This window comes from Carassius carassius, chromosome 25 (assembly GCF_963082965.1).
Source record: "Carassius carassius chromosome 25, fCarCar2.1, whole genome shotgun sequence".
Lineage (NCBI taxonomy): Eukaryota > Metazoa > Chordata > Actinopteri > Cypriniformes > Cyprinidae > Carassius > Carassius carassius.
In genome coordinates this window covers 26,281,780-26,303,730 of record NC_081779.1, presented here as the reverse complement: position 1 = coordinate 26,303,730, position 21,951 = coordinate 26,281,780, and the positions used below count along the sequence as shown (strand labels likewise).

Below are 21,951 nucleotides of genomic sequence, written 5' to 3'. Positions count from 1 at the left end.
AGATAAGAATGTGACTGACAGAGATTCATATACTATGAATTTATTATCCAGTTGTTTTCAAAAAAGGACAACGTTTTATGAAGTCCCACTAGCTGCCTAAAATCATTAATATTTGTATCTTAAGTGGAAAAGAGCTCAAGGAAAGAGCTTCTAAAATTGTTTTTTTTTCTCATTGATCCCATAGAAGAACCATTTTTGGTTCCCCGATATCCTTTCAGTGTATCATTCTAAAAAGAACCATTTTTTTCTTAGTGTAAAGAACATTTTAACATTCTAAAGAATGTTTAGAATCCTTCTGTTTAGAATCTTTTGTGAGATTGAAAGATTCCATGGATGTTAAAGGCTTTTCATGGACCATCAATGCCAGTAAAGAACCTTAATTTTAAGAGTGTGAGCTGAATGCTTAAAATATACTTCCACAGCAAAACAAACAAATGTGCACACATAAAAGTGCTCATGTACTTTTTGTTTGTGTAGTCGCTAAGGCGGCACCATCATGCATTATTTACTAATAGTGATGGATGATGGCGTATTTTGAGGGCAGAGGGAACACACCCAACCCTCCAGTCACATATGTATCTTATTGTGTGCTTGTACAAAACACTGAGATTTACTACAATCCAGTGGAGACATTATATGTCCTTTAATGACAAGTGACAGCTGATGTAGCTGAACCTGATTTATGCCATTTTTGTGGCCATAATTTATTTAATGATTTTCTTTAAAAGGAATGGTAATAAAATAAAACAGTCAAACCAAAATTTATTCGGACATCAAAGCTCAATGAAACACAGACACACACACACACACACACACACACACACACACACACACACACACACACACACACACAATAATAATTCTACTACTACTACCAATAAAAACAATTTTATATATATATATATATATATATATATATATATATATATATATATATATATGTATGTATGTATATATGTATGTGTATATGTATGTGTATATATATATGTATGTGTATATATATATATATATATATATATATATATATAGGATGTTGCTGAGATGAAATAATGAAATCAATCCACTTTAGTCAACTACACATAACGCTATAAGATTTGTGTTTTTTTATTTTGTTTGGGGGATAAACATAAAAAAAAGAAGCTGTATGTTTTTCAGTCTTTTTTCCTCTTCTGGAAACAAAGTAGCATCTGAAACGAAACAGTTACAAAACAAATCCAGTTGATCCCGACTAACAAGTCTCCTTGGTTACCATGCTGCTACAGCCTTAGCGCCAGGGACCGAAGCTCAGTGTTCTCGAGTCTGATTGGCTCATTCCTACCTCTGCTCGTCTCCCATTGGTCGCCTTAACAAATACGCTCAGCTCATTGCATAGCGAGCCCCACCTTTCTACTAGAATCTAAACACCGTTTTAAAGAAGCTTGGATTATTTTGTACACGAGTTTGCTAGCGTGATATATTTGTGGAAAAGCGGCAGCTGGATATTTTGTTGTGGATTATTTCTACCCGTTGATGAACTGAAGGGAGAGGTAAGAGAGCAATCTTGCTGCCGGGTTGTGTATTGTGTGATGCTCGCCAGGACGGGAATCTGTTGACATGTTTTTTTCCTCACATACGCATTCCATTTCCAGACATTCCACTCGCGCGCACCTGCTCACCTCTCAAAGAGCGTTGTGATGGACAGCTGGCAGAAATAAACCACACGAGCTTTAAAGTTACAGCCGTTCCATGAGCACGAGCTCGGATTCATTGCATTGTTTAATCGCTCTGTTGGCGGGCTGTCCGCATCTCACAGAGATGTGATGCTTAATAACAACTCAGTTCATTTGTGAGCGCTTTGATTAAAAATAGTCGCGAAATGTGTCGTTTCTGTGCCCTTCGGTCGTGTGATAGGAAACTGTCCCGAGAGGCAGTGAGAGAATAAAGCGTATGTTTACTTGAAACAGGTGTATTTACTATAAACACTGTTGTTTTGCCATTTCAGGTTTATTAAAGCTTGTTGATCTTAACACGGTTGTAACTCGGTTTGATAGGGGTGGAAGAATTAGATGATCTAACATCAAGTTAAAAAGGCGCTCAAGTCACCTTTGTTCTCCTAGTGTTTCTTTCTTCGATGGAAAATGATTTGTCAGGTAAAACGTGCTTCAAATGGTAACATCCAAATCAAATTGTTTTATTCAATATTATTTAATAAACCTGGCTGCATTAGGCTACACCAACAGAGTTCATTTCTAAATGTCAGATCATATTTGGCTCAGTTTCACTTCAGATTGGTGGTCTACAGTAAAATGAAAGAAACATCCTTTTGCAGCATCAGTCTGCCAGAGCTGCTCACACAGTCTTGAAGTCATCAGATCACATGCAGATGATCCTGGAAATGCATTGCATTTCAAACCCAGAGGCCATGTTACTATGAAAGCTACCTTCAGTTTATTGTTTCTGTGCTTTGGCCTCAGTCTGCGCCCATTCAGAAATGTTATGCAATCAAACCCCATTTATAAATTGAAGTGATGTAAGCCTTTCCTGTGTATCTGTATGAAAGGCAGAAAAAAGGAGACCGAGATGTTTAATAAAAAAGCACCTTTTCCTTTTGACTGAGCAGCGTTCTCTCTTGAACATGCTCTTTGTTGTTGCTCTGAGGTGCTGCAGATGCACTCAGGAGTTTGTCTGTTTATAGTGCAAGAGTACCGTCACGGTTCCTTAAGGTCTTTCCGGTGTTTGTGTTTCTTGAAGGCTCAACAACTTCTGCATTTCAGCTCAGAAGGACGTTTAACACACCAAGGGTCTGTGCATTTATGGACGCTGTTATGCTAAAATGTGAAATTTGTGAGTTTACGAGCCCGACACACCTGGAGTGTTAATAGTTGACGTGTTATTGTTTGGGGCCCTGGGTCTTTAAAGTATAAGATGGTCCTGTTAATGCTTTCTGTTTCTCATTGTTTTTCTAATTCAAGTTTCTTAGTACATTTTTGAGTCATTTTTTCTTCTTTTTTGTTTAATGTTTTCTTCTTTTCCTCTCTTTCTGCTTTCCCATTGTGTCTTTCTGCTTCTCTATATGTTTTATTCTTGAGCGACTGCCCCCGTAAGGTTCGTGTCCATGGAGATCAGGTGCATTGTGGCGGCCTGCGCGAGCGACCATGTGGTCATTGATTGGTTTGATTGTTCTGAGTTTATCCCCCTGAGCCCCACTGTTTGTGTGTGTGTGTGTGTACGGCCCCAGACACTTCGCCTTTGGTTGTCCCAAGAGGAAACTCCCAGTTTTGTTAATTTGGTCCTATATGGTCTGTCCATTAGTAGTTTGCTGAAAATTATCATCTTAATTTGGTTTATCGGCCCTTTTCTTTGACTGAACACTTGTGTATTAAATCTAGAGGCTCTCAAAAAGTTAAAGTGTGTAATTTTTGCACCATTAGTGGCAACAAATGGAATTACAAAAACAAATACATTATCACTTTTATGATAATGCAAGAGTGAGTTAGAGTGTGATAAGGTTGCTTAAGTGTACATGTGTAATTATAATCAGGCTACAGCAGGTCATGTGTAATCCAACACGTGAAAGATCCTGTCTGGCCAAAAGATATTTTTCTGAATATTTTTTGAATATATTTTACAAAATATACAAACATGGCCAAACATATACTGCTATAGATTTTATATTTCAAATGTATTTAATTTATATAATTATGAACTATATCATATATCATAATACATATACTATAAATATGTTTATAATATTCCCCCATAAAAAATAAATAAAATCAAAAATATATATATATGATTAACATTTATTCAAGATTTATCTTAAGAATTGTTTATTTATTTATTCATTCATTTTTGTATGTATTGGGTGCATTTTTTTGTCCCTTGAGATATTTTGTAATAATATAGCATTTTATGGTTTCAACAAAGCAGGGGTGTTCACAAAACATATTTAGCATATATTTGAATATATTTTTGGACAGAATTTATTCATTTATTCTTTTTTCTTGTATGGGATTAAATACTTTTGGGGCAACTAAGATATTTTAAAAAGGTGAATCATCGATTGCTTTAGTTCAACTGAGACTTTTAAAGAGTATGTAAACGTATTCATGAAGTCAGCTTGCTAATAGTCTCAGCACATTATACAAAAAAGGATTTGGAAAATCAGAAAAAAATAGACACTTAAGCTTTAAATGGTCAAAATATATACTGTCTTTCTCCATGATCCTCATTTCTGTCGTCCATGCAAATAGAAATGCCTCATGCAAGAGTTTTTTGGGTGATTCATGGCTGGCTCTTGTCCTTGAACTGAAGCGTGAGCAGAAACCGGGCGTCTAAAGGTGCAGACCAACATAAGAGTGAGATCCAGATGCTTGTTTTCCCTTCATTAGACAGACAAAGAGAGAGACAGAGAGAGAGAGAGAGAGAGAGAGAGAGAGAGAGCATTTCTCTCTAATCCCACACAGGACCCCGATTAATTTTAAAGCCGATTTCCAGTCTTAAGCTCACTTTATGCATCCAGTTACAAAAGCGTACAGCACTTAGGCTTTCCACTACTCTGTTTACTCTGTCTTGCCATCGTTACGGTCACCGCAGTCCTAAAGTGCCTCTGTTGGTGTGGCATCAGTGGTAGGTGTGATTGGAGGTGTAAACAGTGGAAGAAACAAATAAGAGATGATGCACCCAGAGGAAGGAATATTTGTTGCACATACATTCAATCGAGAGCCAAAATTGTGTGCATATGTGTTTTAAAGGAATAACCTAGTTCAAGTTCAACCTAAAAATGAATGTTATGCTCATGTCAAATCCTGTATTACTTTTTCTTGAGGGGAGCACAAAATCAGGTATTTGGCAGAATGTTCACGTTGCTCTTTTCCATCTGATGAAAGTGAATGGATACCAGGGCTGTCAAGCCAAAAAAAGACTCTTGCACTAATTTTGAAATGATCTGAATGGCGTGAATGTGTTTGTGTATAAATGGTGTTCTGTCACTGTCAGCATTCGGGTTGTGTACACCTGCTCCTGTGGGGTTCCTGCTTTCCTTTTTATGCCCAATCAGCAGCTCCTGCTCCTGCCAGCCAATCACAGAGCAGCATTCCAGAGCTGGAGCTGTTTTTCCTGCAGATTTAACCAGAGACTTCCAGCACTCCTCCTCACCTTCATTTCTCAATCGTTAAAAAAAAAAAAAGAACCTTGTGAATTTTAGTTTCCTTTTAATAGTGAATATACATTTTCTAATTTCCACTTTTTGTATAGTGATATTTAAAGTATTTTAAAAAAAATTGAAATGCACTTTAAATTTGGAAAAGATGAAAAGTGTGTGGATGTAATATAATGAAACTCCATGACAGATACAAATAAATAATAGTCCTATAGCCTCACCAGAAGGTAGTGTAATTTAACCAGCATTGCCTTGTCTGTGGAAGTTTCAGTGGTTTTTACATCAAGATGCTGCTCAATGATGTGGCATCTTGAAACTTAATGATTTGTGTTGTGAGTGACGACACATTGACATTTCTTAAAAAACAAACAAAACAAAAACTTACCGACCCTAAACTTCTAAACCATAGTGTGTTTGCTCAAATATTATGGAAAAATATGATTGTTTCTAGTTTCCAATCCATTCCCACTGATGTTTTCAACACTATCACAATTCATTCTCACAGTTTTGGATTCACCAGATTTCACAGCAGTGTTCATTATATAATAGAACACAGAAAGATTGCTATTTTCAAGATTGCAAGGCAAGATCATTGTGCAGAACTGGCCCAAATGAGCAATTGTCAATGCACTGGACTGGGACGCGAGTCTGCTCTGTGACTATATAATATATCGTATGAAAATGAAAACAACTTCCGCTTTTACACATCTTTGTTTTTGAATGATCAATCTGTACTTCCTGGGACATTTCCACAAGAATCTCCTAATCAGCTTGACGTTTGTAAAAAAAAATACATTTAGTCCAGAAGTTAAAGTAGCTCTGTTTGAATTAATTACAGTGAAGCTGCACTACTGAATAAACACATACTGAACTTGATGATTATTAAAACAATGCTTTGTCAATCGTCAGAATTTATTCTGCTCTTTCTGAAAAAAAAGGTACAAAAGCTGCCACTGGGGCATGTACCTTATAAATAGGTACACCTTTGTACCTTATCTACCTCTAAAGGGTTACATATCGATACCTTAAAGGTCAATTTTAGTACCTAAATGGTACATATTTGTACTTTTCAAAAAGGTACCGCCCCAGTGACAGCTTTTGTACCTATTTTGTGAGAGTAACAGACATATATATAGGACAGACTGATTATTATGCCAATGTTTGGCTGTTTTGAGATGATTGCCATTGATTGATGTGCTTACTTGGTTAAATAAAAGAAATGTGATAGTTATTGAATATATATTAAATATCACCAAAAGGCTGAAGAATATTGCGGTATGTTTTATTTTAGCTCTACAGACCAACCTGTTTCTCTTCCAGGGCTAGTCTGAAGATAAGTGTGTGATGATAAACAGTATTGTTGAGTCAGTGACATCTGATCTTTGGTTCTCGTGGGACTGATGATGATCTGACTCAATAATTTGAGTGTGTGCTCCTCTGTGAAGGGTGCTGGAAAGGTCAGAGGCGAAGGGTCTCACATATTTCCACTCTGAGAGGCCAAAACACCCACACACATGCCATCTGTCACCACTGCACCATCTGACACGTGTGTGTGTGTGTGTGTGCGCGTGTGTGTGTGTGGCAGATAAGGAAGATGGCTACAGCAGCACTCAGATGTGTTGTGGACGTGTTTCCTGCTGCCATCTGAGTGCAGTCGACTGTAATACACTGTAAGTGTTGCAGTGAGATATAATTGGATGAGTGTGTGTGTGTGTTCACTGCACTTGATGCATAAGAGGATGATGGAGTGTGTGTGTGTGTACCTGTGCATTTAGGTGGACTGTAAAGGAATGGTGTTGTGCGTGGGCTGGCCTGTGTTGATGTCGAGAATGATCTGTGTGTGTGTGTGTGTGTGTGTGTGGATAATTTAGAGAGCTGTAATTAGATAAAGTTGCGGGTGTCCAATGGCAATAATGGGATAAAAGTGTGTTTTGGTTCAGGGGAGCTCGGGGAGTGTGTATTTAGAAATAATTATAAGTGATGTTATTTGCATAGGAGAGCTGTGTGATGTATATTGATGGATGGCGGATGAAGCAGGGAGATGGAGAAGTGTGTGTGTGTGTGTGAGCCGGGGGGAGGGGACTGTAGAGACTGGATTAGTGTCAGTGTTTTAGTGACCAAAGGATCCAAACAAAAGCAGAGATACACAGTTCGTGCAGTAGAGTGTTCTTAATAGTCATTATTACCGTCTTGTTAAATATTTATTTTATTATTTTACTACCATTCCCTACAAATATTTATTTATTTTAATTAACATATTTTTATGACATTAACTAGCACATCTTTCTGTCAGTATGCATTTTATTATTTTAACATTACTAGCATTTATTTGTTACAGTTATTACATTACAGATAAAGAGTTTGTGCAGTGGAGTATTCTTAATAATATTATTTACTCATTTAAAGGTAACCTATTATGCAAAAATCACTTTTATAAGGTGTTTGTTGAACATAGTTGTGTGGTCGCAGTGTGTGAAAAGCCTACAATGGTTAAAATCCACCCACTCATAGTTTTATAATCCCAATAAATCATAAACAGTCCCTCCAAATGAGCGGTTCCAAATCCCACCCATTTGTGATGCTCTGTGCTTTATTAGCATAGACCCTCCCCTGAGTGAGAAGCAGCAGTCTGCCATTACTGTTTTTTGGCTGTAGCTGCTGGAGGTACAATGTCAGCGCCGAAGAGGCATTACAAGTGTTGTGTTTCGGGATGCACCAATGAATATAGTAGGGCTGCAACTAACGATTATTTTGATAATCGATTAATCTGTCGATTATTTTTACGATTAATCGATTAATCGGTTTATGTACTTATATTTTAGTTTTTCGGATTTTTTCCCCAAGTAAATTATTAATAAATGGTCTTTATCCTTCAGCATAGATTTTTAAGAGATTTTAACCATTTTGCACTGTCATATCCTAATCAAAAATATACCTGGAGTTGTTTTATTGTGTTAGTAATCCTTTGTCGAACTCTTCTGCAATCAGAACACTGACCTATACTCTAGCAAATTTCACAAGGAGATTTCAAATAACGTTTTCACCATGGCAGTCCTTAGAGCTCCTAAAGTAGTTTAACATCCTGAACAAAGCTTATTATGGAATCTTTCAGAACATATTTTCACGAAGAATAAGGATAAAACAGAATAAGATTGCAGTGCGTTGTATTTTATTATTTACTGGGAAACAACTTTATAGCTTTTGCTGTGAAATTGTAAACAATCCTTCGAATAAAGTGCCAATGGCATGAAACCTGAATGGAACTCATAATTTAAAGTAAAATCCATCAGAAGGTTGTCCAGAAAAAAAAAATTGGACAGTCACACACAAAAAACCTGCTGTGTGAAAAAGAGCAGTGAATACTTAGAAAAAAAAGTGCATTTCAAATATCTTTAAACATTTACCTCTCTCATTCAGTCATAATTAGGCTGCACGACTGAATTTTGAACAGGTAAACGACAAACTGATCACAGAACATGTTTGTAAAGCTTTAAATGTTAACTGTTAAAAAGCAATGTTATCAGCTTTTACGACTAAACATTTGCAAACAACATTGTACTGGAGAATCTGCACAAATAAAAGTCTTAGGGGCCGTTCACATATCGTGCCTAAAAACACGTGGCGCTTTCTCCTTCTTTCCAAAGCGCTCGGGCAGAAGCGCCCCTGAGGCGTCTGCCTTTGATAAGCAACCATGACGTGCTCTCTCCTTGAAGACGAGGAAATTTCAGCAAAGGATAAATGGATTTGCAGCTCAAAAAATCACTTGCAGTAGCTCTGCTACTAAATTTATTTCAAAATGGAAATCCATATACAACTATGATCAGCTGTTCCTTTCATCTTGACTGAGCTTTTAACGTTGTTACGGGAAAGGATGAAGCTGATTGGTTAGTTCTTGTCACATGACCCGCGATGCGCTTGCAGCATTCTGAAAAGTTGAGATGTTTTTAACTCGATGCGGTGCGGTTTTGGAAATAACGAACTTGAGCGCGCAAAAGACGCGATATGTGAACGTCCCCTTAAACAGTGCAGTAGTGCAGAGTTTACAGGTTACTCTTCTTTTTTGAAGGCTCAAAGTAAAGTACTCCCAGTCTCCCACATCCCGCTAAATGCTGCAGAGACGCTCTTCTGGAAGCACGTGACATAAAACGAGGCCAGCTATTGGCTATTCGCTACTTCTCCGTCTGTACTGGCTGAGTAAAACCTCCGATGGCTCATTACTGCCACACTTTGGTCACCGCAGATTTGAAATATGCACGAAATGAGCCGCTTACGGCAAATAAAAGTTATTTAGCAACGAATCGATGACTAAATTAGTTGACAACTATTTTAATAATCGATTTTTATCGATTAAATCGATTCGTTGTTTCAGCTCTAGAATATAGGAGTCTCCAATGACCTCTGAGGACATGGTGCTTCAATTTCATCTTCAAAGGAAAATTCTTGGGAAAAACACTAAAATCCTATATGTTTGTGCAAATCATTTTACGCCAGACTGCCTCACAAACGAAGGTCAGTTCAGTGCTGGAGATGTGCAAAGGTTGATCCTGATAGATCCTGATAGGATCTAGGGCTGCAACTAACGATTATTTTGATAATCGATTAATCTGTCGATTATTTTTACAATTAATCGATTAATCGGTTTATGTACTTATATTTTAGTTTTTTCCATTTTTTCCCCAAGTAAATTATTAATAAATGGTCTTTATCATTCAGCATAGATTTTTAAGAGATTTTAACCATTTTGCACTGTCATATCCTCATCAAAAATATACCTGGAGTTGTTTTATTGTGTTAGTAATCCTTTGTCGAACTCTTCTGCAATCAGAACACTGACCTATACTCTAGCAAATTTCACAAGTAGATTTCAAATAATGTTTTCACCATGGCAGTCCTTAGAGCTCCTAAAGTAGTTTAACATCCTGAACAAAGCTTATTAAGGAATCTTTCAGAACATATTTTCACGAAGAATAAGGATAAAACAGAATAAAATTGCAGTACATTGCATTTTATTATTTACTTGGAAACAGCTTTATAGCTTTTGCTGTGAAATTGTAAACAATCCTTCGAATAAAGTGCCAATGGCATGAAACCTGAATGGAACTCACAATTTAAAGTAAAATCCATCAGAAGGTTGTCCAGAAAAAAAATAGGACACACACAAAAAACCTGCTGTGTGAAAAAGAGCAGTGAATACTTAGAAAATAAGTGCATTTCAAATATCTACATTTACCTCTCTCATTCAGTCATAATTAGGCTGCACGACTGAATTTTGAACTGGTAAACGACAAACTGAAGGTAAACTTCACAAACATGTTTGTAAAGCTTTAAAATGTTAACTGTTAAAAAGCAATGTTATCAGCTTTTACGACTAAACATTTGCAAACAACATTGTACTGGAGAATCTGCACAAATGAAAGTCTTAGGGGCCGTTCACAAATCGCGCCTAAAAACGCGTGGAAAACGCTAGGTGCACTGCTTTCTCCTCCTTTCCAAAGCGCTCGCACAGAAGCGCCCCTGAGGCATCTGCCTTTGCTAAGCAACCATAACGTGCTCTCTCCTTGAAGACGCGGAAATTTCAGCAAAGGATAAATGGATTTGCAGCTCAAATAAATCGCTTGCAGTAGCTCTGCTACTAAATTTATTTCAAAATGGAAATCCATATACAACTATGATCAGCTGTTCCTTTCATCTTGACTGAGCTTTTAACGTTGTTACGGGAAAGGATGAAGCTGATTGGTTAGTTCTTGTCACATGACCCGCGGTGCGGTTGCGGCATTCTGAAAAGTTTAAATGTTTTTAACTCGATGCGGTGCGGTGTTGGAAATAACTAACTCTAATAGGATCAATTAGCTAAAGCTAAAGCTACCAGCTTTGTCGTTATTTTCATTGTTCCGTGCTCCCCATTTGTGTAATTCATAAATGCACATTTATTATGCACAGTACAATCAGATGACTGACTTTTAAACTTAGTATGTTTTCTGTAAAGATAAGAATTTTTTTCTCCAGTGGCAGTTTTACACACACACACACACACACACGCGCGCGCTGATTTTAAATGTGTGTACCGGTACTTTTACGACAGTGATTCTGTATTCCCGTTTAAAGTCTGTTGTTGCCATAGACACGCAAAACGCACACACACACACACACAAAAAGCCTTCGCGGGAGTTTGACAGGCGATTTCATAGTAGATTAACATGGAGGATTTGAACTTGAAAAACGGAGTGTACAGACATCTTTTTGTAGTCAAACAACATTCTTTGATATGTTCATTTATGTGGTTTATTTGATTTTGATGCTATAAATTAACTAGAAGCAAGAGACGATCAGTTAGTTTTTAACTGATGATCTAACTTACAGCGATCTGTCTAACTTACAGCGACACATTCAAGAGCCACAAAACGGTATTTATTGTTTACATTTCTTTAAAAAATGACCACATTTGAAAGGTGAAATAACCAAATGAGACTTTGTTTCATATTAAAAGTAAGCTGGTAATGTTAATGTCCTGTCTGTCAGCATGTTGTCAGTGCCCTCTCTGTTCCGCGATATATTGTTTACTCCCCCCTCCCCCCGTGTTTCTGTTAATGTTACGATTTCCAAACCTTAAGTTATAGCTCACTTTAGGAATTGACAGTTAAAGGGTTTTGATGCAATACTTAATGGTTTTTAACGGATTACTTAAGTGTAAAACAGCATTTAAAGGAAACTGTAATTTAATTAACGATGTGTGAAAGACCGTTCTTCCCCAGTCTCATAAAATAAATTTGGGTCGCACATAAATTGACAGGGTCGGTCGGAAACCGGAACCAAACAAATTTTTTTTTTAGGCCTCATAGATCATGAAGCTCCGCCCTCTTCTGCACCAGCTCATTTGCATTTAAAGGGACAAACACGAAAACTGTGTGTTTTGGCTCATACCCTAAAAGTGGCAATTTCAACAAGCTATAAAAAATTATCTGTGTGGTATTTTGAGCTAAAACACACACTGGGGACATCCAAGAGTTATTTTACATCTTGTACAAAGGGGCATAATAGGTCACCTTTAAATGTTATATATATTTTTTATTACCAATACTATTTATTTATTTATTTATTTATTTATTCTCTCTTGATTAATATCCTTTATTTTTTTATTACATTTATTAAAACATGTTTTTTTTTTCCTGTCACTGGCTTATTTATTTGTATGTCTGCTTTGTTGTTTGCTTATTATGTTCATTAATGTCATGTTTTTATTTCTATATTATTATTTTATTATTAGCAAGTTATTTGAATTTTGTTGTGTTTTGTTTTGTCCTGATAAACTCAGCATTGATGTTTTTGTCTGATGATGTGGCAGGGTTCAGGGCTTCAGCATATCTAATCTGTCTCTGTCTCGGTCAGGTGTGTTTGTTTCAGTCATTGTTTGAGTAAACCCCTGCCGTCACACCCTCGGCCCCTCCTTCCCCCACCCCACACCATTAATAGCGGCCCTACAAAAGCATCGTAAAGCACAAATGCATGTAGACAGGCCTCATGTTGAACAGGATGTTAGTAGTGTGACAGCGCCTGCAGAAAGGATAACGTTGATTTGTGCGAGGTATTGGACAGCCTGTGGGGAAAGAGGCTTGTGTTTGTCTCTCTAATGGCAGAACAGGCCGAATTATGTCCTAGGGATCTTCCAGACATCCACACACTCTTACTGCTCACCTGTTCCTCCAGGCCAGCCAAATTAGATGGGCTGAATTATACCTCTTTCCCACAGACACAGCGCCAAATACAAGACAGTTCTGGGTCAGGAAAATGGTCTCTGCACCTGCTGGTCTCAAATCAGGAACTGACTCAAAACAAAACTAGATCTAGATCATTATTATCAACCAAGTTATTCAGACTGGAAGCAGTCGATTGACATGAACCACATTACTGTTGTTGTCAAATTACACACAGACTCTAGACACTTTATTTAAATCTGTTGACTTTAGCAGTCTTTGTCGCATTATTTGCCATTGGTGATGATTCAAAAATGGGAAAAACACTTTTCAGTTTTCCCTGATGTTTGCATGGCTGTAACTCAAGAAGTATTAAATATATCTTAAAATCCTTTTAGATTTTGGTTCTTAATAAAGTTTTGTCCTTACATGGTTAATTTCCAGGTATATTGGGATTGCACTGTGGCTCCGTGAGTAAATTCCTAAGCTTTTCAGTGGTCAAAAACTACATGTGGGTCGCTTTGCATACAACTAATACTAACTGTCACCATTGGCGTTTTATGGAAAAAGACCTGAAATAGACCTGAAAATCTCTGTGTAAAATTAAATAGGGGAATAAGAAGGGAAGTCGTGGCCCAATGGTTAGAGAGTCGGACTCGCAATCGAAAGGTTGTGAGTTCGAGTCCCGGGCCGGCAGGAATTGTAGGTGGGGGGAGTGCATGTACAGTTCTCTCTCCACCCTCAATACCATGACTTAGGTGTCCTTGAGCAAGGCATCGAACCCCCAACTGCTCCCCGGGCGCCGCAGCATAAATGGCTGCCCACTGCTCCGGGTGTGTGCTCACAGTGTGTGTGTTCACAGTGTGTGTGTGTTCACTGCTCTGTGTGTGTGCACTTTGGATGGGTTAAATGCAGAGCACGAATTCTGAGTATGGGTCACCATACTTGGCTGAATGTCACTTTCACTTTCACTTTATAATGATGCTGCCATCTTTCTAAAGTAATTTTTTTAACCCCTCCTAATTTCTGGTAAAAATAAAATTTTGACCCCTCTCTGCAAGTATAAATTTAGCACAGATATATTTTCAGTCGCAGAACATTCTCTGACTGAGCGCTTCAGAGTTTCACTCTCCTTCAACTGATCTGTGATATTTTTCAGTTCATCTGAATTGATGCAAAAGCGCACCTGTTTGACTTAACCCTCTGAAGTCTAAGGGTATTTTTGGGGCCTAAAGAAGTTATGTCATGCCCTGACATTTGTGCTTTTTTTAGTTTCTTATACACATCTAAATTGCTAAAGTCTAATCTCACTGTAATCAGCACATACTGGGCTATAATAATATGTGAGCAGCATGTATGTACAGTACAGACCAAAAGTTTGGACACATCTTCTCATTCAAAGAGTTTTCTTTATTTTCATGACTATGAAAATTTTAATTTAGTTTAGTCTAAATCTGTATGGGACAGAAGAACAGCGTGAGAGCTTGTTTGATGAAATCATGTTCTTTGTAGTTTCAGTGATTCTCTTTTGATGTAATTCAGGTGCAGCTGGTTTCCAGCAGCTGTGTGACCAGCTTGTTGTGTTTGTCCAGGGCGACGCTGACACTGACACAACGGCACAATAAATACAATGAGATTCTTGGAGTTAAGGTGCAGTCACATTAGCTTTTCATGGCAAAAAAGATCCAGTAATGTAGCTATACATGAAGCACAGTTACACAGTAAAAGTTATTTTGTAGAAAGTAAAAATCACCAAATTCTTTTGGTGAATGCGACAAATTCACTTGACCAACTTTAACCTGTTGTGAAATCTGCATGGGGAAATGTTTCAACCTCAACAAGTTTTGCTAATTTTCAGGCTGGTCACATGAATTCATCACGTTGAGCTCTGTTAAGTGGTGGTTCTTACATCTCTACGCTATTAAGAAGAGAAAACTGACCATTTTTTGCTAGCAAAATTTGCTTCAATGTGACCACTCCTTTATAATCATGTAATAGTCAACATGTAAAACTTTTGTGTCCTCTAACAAAAGTATTGTTTTCCCTGAGAGACTGTGCATATTTGCTCACAAAACTTTTGTGTTGACTCACAAAACTTTTCACAAAACTGGCTCAGAAAATGTTTGCACAGGTAAATGTTATGTAATAGTAATGAGTTCCCAGAGAAACTTTGCACTCACTCACAAAACATATTGCTCACAACAGTGCTGCATCCAAAAGTAATGTGTTCCTCAGAGAAACCTTGCCTTTGCTCGCAAAATGTTTACGTACACTCACAACAATATTGCGTCCCATCAGAAAAAAGTATTGCATTCCCCGAGAAACGTGGCTTTCGCTTGCAAAAAATGTACTTTTCGCTCAAAAGTATTACATTTTTAGGTTTTGCCTGAGAAACTATGTGTTCCCCTCGAAAAACTGCTGCATTCTCTTGCAAATGTATTGTTTACTTTCAATAGCATTGAAATATAGTTTCAAAAGCATTGAAATATTGTCTCATATTTGTGGCAAGCAGGGCGGGTAAAAGTTTAAAACTTTTCCTTTTTTTGAGTAAAAGTTTTAAAGTATTTGATACAGATGGTATAGAAAATAATCCCCCCCATAAAATATATATTTTTTATACTTTGCAGTAAATTAATTTTATACTTTCCTGAAATGAAGACAGGCAGTTTTTGCTTCATCCACTTTGTGCTCAGTTTTGCTGTGCTTTGGGTCATTGTCACCTTTTTCCCATTGACAGCTTTCTGGCAGAGGGCAGCAGATTTTCCTCAAGAATTCAATGGTCTTTTGACCCATTCATTGTTCCTCTTTGACCCATTCAGTCCCTGAATGAGGAGTGGTTTTTTGTCGCAACTCTGCCTTTCATCCAGTTTGGAGGAGCGTCCTGATTGCTTTAGTTGTACTATCAAGGTCACGTTATTAAACTTGTATAAAATCAATGTAACATTTGTTATCATGCTGATTTCTGGAGAAAAGATGACACTCTTAGTGTGATATAGGTCAACTATATTATTATTCTATAAATATAAAAGACATACAGAGGCATTTTTTGTCTCATCTTGAATCTCATGGGCATTATAAATGTGCTTCAATAGACTAAAACACATGGTGTATGCGTGCACTCTTATTTGTGTTTCTGTTTGGTTTTTGTGATATACTCAATAATGTCAGATCACACATCGTTAAAACAACACTTACCATATTATCGCAGACGATATATATCACAAACCCCAGCCTGGACTTGAGTGGAAAATGAAAAGAACTAGTTTGCACATGCGTAAAGGTGTTTTTTAGGAGTCTTAACTTGCAAGCGCCAGACCACTGATTCTCAAACCTGCTTTCTTGCAGTCTGTGTTCTTCTGACTTTATTTTGTAGTAAGTAACGAATATCCTTCAAAGTATCAAATATATATATAAAAGTATACATTTTAATTAGGAAATACATTGGAGTAAAAGTAAAAGTTGACAGAAATATAAAAACTCAAGTAGAGTACAGATTCTCCCAAAAATACTTAAGTACTATTACATTACACCACTGCGATATGATGTTAAAATGTTATTTTCTTGACCAGTTTTGTGAGAGAATTCAAAAGTTTAGTGAGTTAACACAAAGTTTATTTGGGAAAACACAAAACTTTTTGGTGAGAACAAAAAAGGAAGGAAATAATTTTTTTTTTCCATCACATGTCCCCTTAGGGTCTCCATAGTTTCCATAGTTTGGAAGATAATGCAGTTATGCTGCTAAATTAAAAGATGTTTAAAGTACTGCATATTAAATTTAATTAATAAATTAGGATGTTCTAAATAAACTAGTTAGCTAGTCATTTTCAGAATTGCTGTTGAACAAAATCGGAATCATAACCAACTATCAGATTTCATGATGCTTTCGATTGCATCATGTCATGAAGTGTTGTAATCAGATTGAAGAGTAAGTTAATTAACGGTGAACTCAAGCCTTGTCACTGTGGCTGAATGTGTGAGTGACACAGCCGACAACCCAGGTCAAGCTGAATCGGGTACTTTAAACACCACCTACCCATAATGCTTTAGTGTGTAAGTCTGCTGTGATGTCATCAGGCCTGGGGTAGGCTGGCTCACATGCAGCTTTACTGAAGATGGTTTGTGTGTATCTCATTGGATTAGATTTAAGACTGAAAGAGTGATCTTGTCATAATCGGATATGGCTTCACTGATTATTTCGAAATAGACTGTTGCATTCTTAAAGAGCACATAAGATTTACTTTGTCGTGTGTCTGTTGTGTATGTGTGTGCGTGAGAGAGAGAGAGCGTGAGAGGTCCATTCACTTGTTGTTTTTCTGTTGTTAACACTCAGGGTTCAGTGGAGATGCACAGAGGGCTGTAGTTATGTGGCAGTGCTCTCAGCTCGTCTCATTTATGTCCGGTCCTCTGGTTCGCAGGAGTGATTGAAAAAAATCTATTCACTTTTTCGAACGATTCTGCGTCGAATCCCGACTGTTTTCAATGAAATGTTTGTTTTATTCTAAAAAAGTAATTATTTAATAAGCTTAAGTAAATAAATATAATTAACAAGAATTTACATTACATTTATCAGACACTTTTATACAAAGTGACTTAAAGTGCATTCAGGCTATGCGTTTTTTACCAGTATGTGTTTTCCCTGGGAATTGAACCCACGGTGTTTTGCATTGCTAACGCAATGGTCTACCACTGAGCCACAGGAACATTTAAATGTATTATTAATAGGAAAGTTGACCCAAAAATGATTTGTCATAATCTACTTATATTGTCCCAAAACCATATGACTGACTTTCTTCTGTGCAACACAAAAAAATATATTCTGAAGAAATGCAGTTACTGTTCACAGGGACTGAAGATGTTAGGCTTCAAAAAGACACATAAGCACCATAAAGCATTACAATAGAAAACTATACATCAGATATACTACATTTTACATCTTTAGTTAACTGACATCTTTGTGTGTTGAATGGAACAGTACAAAATTTGAATTATTCAATGAGTCGCTCATTAATCAGACATCAAGGCGTCTCTGATGAAGGGTCTGAGTAACCATATGGGCAGCTGGGCTCGTGGCCAGGGCACCATGTCCTGAAGGGGCAGCAGTGCAGGCTCTTTCACAATGAATCTACAAATAAATACAGTTTTGCTGGATTGGGTTTGCATATTCTTTGCATTAGAAAGTCAAGAAATTGTGCACAATATTGGTCCAGTAAGTGTGGACGGACACATATCCTGTCAAACTGCCCACACTTGCGGATCTTTGTATCTGATCACTTGTCTACTTACAGTACATTTCCTATATTTGGTCCAGGTATGAATATCACAAGTGTGTGTAGAACTGCTGATTAGCTAATGATACACACAGAGTTGTAAAAATGCAGGAGAAGTTTTTATTTCGATTTTCAACTATGCACTTTAAAATAATCTTGTAAATGTCTGATCAGCAGTCCTTATGTATCAGACGACACAATTTAGTGATTGTGATGCTTCTAATTAAGTGATATAAAATAGGTGCTAGAGTTTTACAAAATACATATGTTCATTTATATACATACTCATCTCTACACCAATACAATGTGCAATAGGGCTGCACGATATTGGGAAAAAATGACATTGCGATATTTTATTTTTCTGCGATATATATTGCGATATTTTTTCTTACAAACAAAAGTGGGGTGAGCACACTTACATTCTCATTTTAAATGATTTAAACATCGACACCATCGCGTCAATTGATTAATATGCGGGAGGGAGAGAGAGCAAGACAGCGCTCCTGTTGTTTGAAGACGGCTCGCTCTCTCTCTGTCTCTCTCGCGCACGATCTCTCTCTGTCTCTCTCGCGCGCGCTCTCTCTGTCTCTCTCGCGCACGATCTCTCTCTGTCTCTCTCGCGCGCGCTCTCTCTGTCTCTCTCGCGCACGATCTCTCTCTGTCTCTCTCGCGCGCGCTCTCTCTGTCTCTCTCGCACACGCTCTCTCTCTCTCTCTCTCTCTTTCTCTCTGTCTCTCTCTCGCGCGCGCGCTCTCTCTCTCTCTCTCTCTCTCTCTCTCTCTCTCTCTCTCTCTCTCTCTCTCGCGCGCTCTCTCTCTCTCTCTGTCTCTCTCGCGCACGCTCTCTCTCTGTCTCTCTCGCGCGCGCTCTCTCTCCCTCCCTGTCTCTCTCGCGCGCTCTCTCTTTCTGTGTCTCTCTCGCGCTCTCTCTCTCTCTGTCTCTCTCGCGCGCGCTCTCTCTCTGTCTCTCTCGCGCGCGCGCTCTCTCTCCCTCCCTGTCTCTCTCGCGCGCTCTCTCTCTCTGTGTCTCTCTCGCGCGCGCTCTCTCTCTGTCTCTCTCACGTGCGCGCTCTCTCTCCCTCCCTGTCTCTCTCGCGCGCTCTCTCTTTCTGTGTCTCTCTCGCGCTCTCTCTCTCTCTTTCTCTCTGTCTCTCTCTCGCGCGCGCGCTCTCTCTCTCTCTCTCTCTCTCTCTCTCTCTCGCGCGCTCTCTCTCTCTCTCTGTCTCTCTCGCGCGCTCTCTCTCTCTCTCTGTCTCTCTCGCGCGCTCTCTCTCTCTCTCTGTCTCTCTCGCGCACGCTCTCTCTCTGTCTCTCTCGCGCGCGCTCTCTCTCCCTCCCTGTCTCTCTCGCGCGCTCTCTCTTTCTGTGTCTCTCTCGCGCTCTCTCTCTCTCTGTCTCTCTCGCGCGCGCTCTCTCTCTGTCTCTCTCGCGCGCGCGCTCTCTCTCCCTCCCTGTCTCTCTCGCGCGCTCTCTCTCTCTGTGTCTCTCTCGCGCGCGCTCTCTCTCTGTCTCTCTCACGTGCGCGCTCTCTCTCCCTCCCTGTCTCTCTCGCGCGCTCTCTCTCTCTGTGTCTCTCTCGCGCTCTCTCTCTCTCTGCCCTGTTAAACTTGCATGTGTTTTTCAGTCCTGTCAATGAAAAAACTTTCACTCTATGATGGTTAAGCTGTGCAATTAATCTGCGAATCACATTCGTCAAGGGCCGGGGAGCAGCTGGCCCGTACAGTTAATGAATAACAGATCAAGTACGACAGCCTACATCGCACATCCTGCGATGTGACTATCGTGGATTCGTACATCGCGATATCGATGCTTAAACGACACATCGTGCAGCCCTAATGTGCAACACTTTACAATTTACTACCAAATTATGTGTAATAAGTAATTAAACTTAAACTGTAAAATATTGTGAATTCTTGTATTTTACAATCAAACTATGAAAAAAATATCAAATTAGATATTTTATCAAATTATCAGGTTTTACTACCCTTTTTTTTACACTTTTATGTAATATCGAATGTATAGTTGTACAGTGTATAGTTTAGTTAGCATAGTTTTCCTCATGTTTTGCTACCAAATATCAACTTATCTAATATCTAAAAGTTTTCCTTGAATTCTTGTGATTTTCTTGAACCCGGTGAACGATGGGATGCACTTAGCCTCAAAAACGAAGTGATGTTAGAGATTTAGCGTGGGTTAAGGGCACCGAGCATCGTTTTTGTTTTTTTTCAGACAAAGACAGTGTTACGCACTTACTTCCTATTGCATGCACACATTCTGAAGTGCCTTGGCCACAAGTGTGGTTACTTAGGATCAGGGCTTGAAAACGGAAAAAAAATTCAAGCGGTTCACTCCGAGCAGAATCGATATTTTAACGTTTCTGTTCTGCGTTCCTCTGATATTATTACCGTTCAGAAACCGGTTCAGGTGGAAGAAAAACCGGTTAATAACGTTATTTAAAAAAAAAAAGTAAATATTATTTGCCTATATTTTGCCTAATAATAATAATAATAATAATAATAATACAATAATAATAAAGTGTTTTCTTTACTCAAAAAGAAAAAAATAGAGATCTAACGCTTAGTCACAGCCAATACAGCATCATCTTCTCTAGATTTTGGCCAAATGTAAGAAAAAAAAAAAAAAAATCTATCAACACTTTAAAGACATCAAACTATTTTTAAGATATTTAAAAATGTTTGCTTCATTGTATTAAAAAAAAAAACACTTGCACAAGATTGCGTTTTGAGAGTGAAAAAAAAAAAACGTACGTCACGGCTCACATCGCATTTTATTAGCCCTATTACTTCCGAAATAATGAAGGCTAAAATGCCTGTAACTAGTCTAAACTAAAATGTTTAAAACATTATAAAAACAGTTATTAGTTTATCTCCAAAGCAAATCCTCTAAAGTTATAGGCTATAAAAACGTTAATCCAAAAACAAATTAAAGGTGAAGCTGATGCCTACCTCTCTCTTTCGGCAGGAATCCAAATGTTTCCATGTTCCCGACATATGTGGATGCTAAAATGTTATTTATTATATAGCATTTGTACTTTCAGTTATTATTATTTAAAATAATCTTGTCGGTTAACGGTTGTTGGTTAGGAAAAAATAACTAAATTAAAATCCCTAGTCAGTAATGTCACAGTGCAAAGAATATAGAATAATAGTTACTGTATAATAAGTAACGCTGTATTTGAGTCCGAAAGTCGGACTCCAAATTTCATTCTAAGAATTACTTTGAGGTTAATACAGCAAATGAAAATTGTTCAGCTTATGGTAAATTTGAGAAGCTCCGCTTGGCTATTTTAGTTCCCCTCACTCCACAACAAATCATTTCAATTAACAGTATTTAGAAAAGAACAGGAATTAAAAATATAAGAAGCTATAGCATATTAACGACAAACCAAAACTAATTAATTTATGCCAAAACTAAACTCAAACCAACGTTGGGTCTCATTCAACACAAAATCAAATGTTTCAGTATTCGCGATGTATTTGAATGCCAAATGATTATAAAAAATAGGCTATAACATTATAGTTTGTTAATTTTAATTTTAATTTAATAGTTTGTAATGTTTGTAAACATTTTGTGTCTGCATTATGTCTATTTCTGAATGAAATAATCTTTTTTTTCTCTCTAAAAAAAGTATATATATATATATATTATATGCCATTGCGACTTACCTATGATGAGTACCCAGCTGAGCGGACATTTCACTCGTTGGCTTCATCACATTTGCGTATGCCGTACTGCTGGAATTGGTGAATTGGTTGACAGCAAATTTTAAATATTAAATGGAACGATAAAATAACGTTATTAACCAGTTATCGGCCATTTCAAATTTTCGATTT

General features: G+C 37.8%; 1 protein-coding gene across 8 annotated transcripts in view; it reads left to right on the top strand.

Moving 5' to 3' along the window:
• Nucleotides 1-21,951, top strand: part of epb41a (erythrocyte membrane protein band 4.1a) — a 90,699-nt gene that overhangs the window by 10,912 nt on the left and 57,836 nt on the right. For 6 of the 8 annotated variants that reach the window (XM_059510029.1, XM_059510028.1, XM_059510026.1 and 3 more), the window contains exon 1: nt 1,370-1,526. The exons of the other annotated variants lie outside the window; for them this stretch is intronic. The gene's annotated coding sequence lies outside the window, so the exon portion shown is untranslated. Of the gene's footprint in view, nt 1-1,369; nt 1,527-21,951 lie in introns of those variants that run through there. 8 annotated transcript variants of the gene reach the window in all.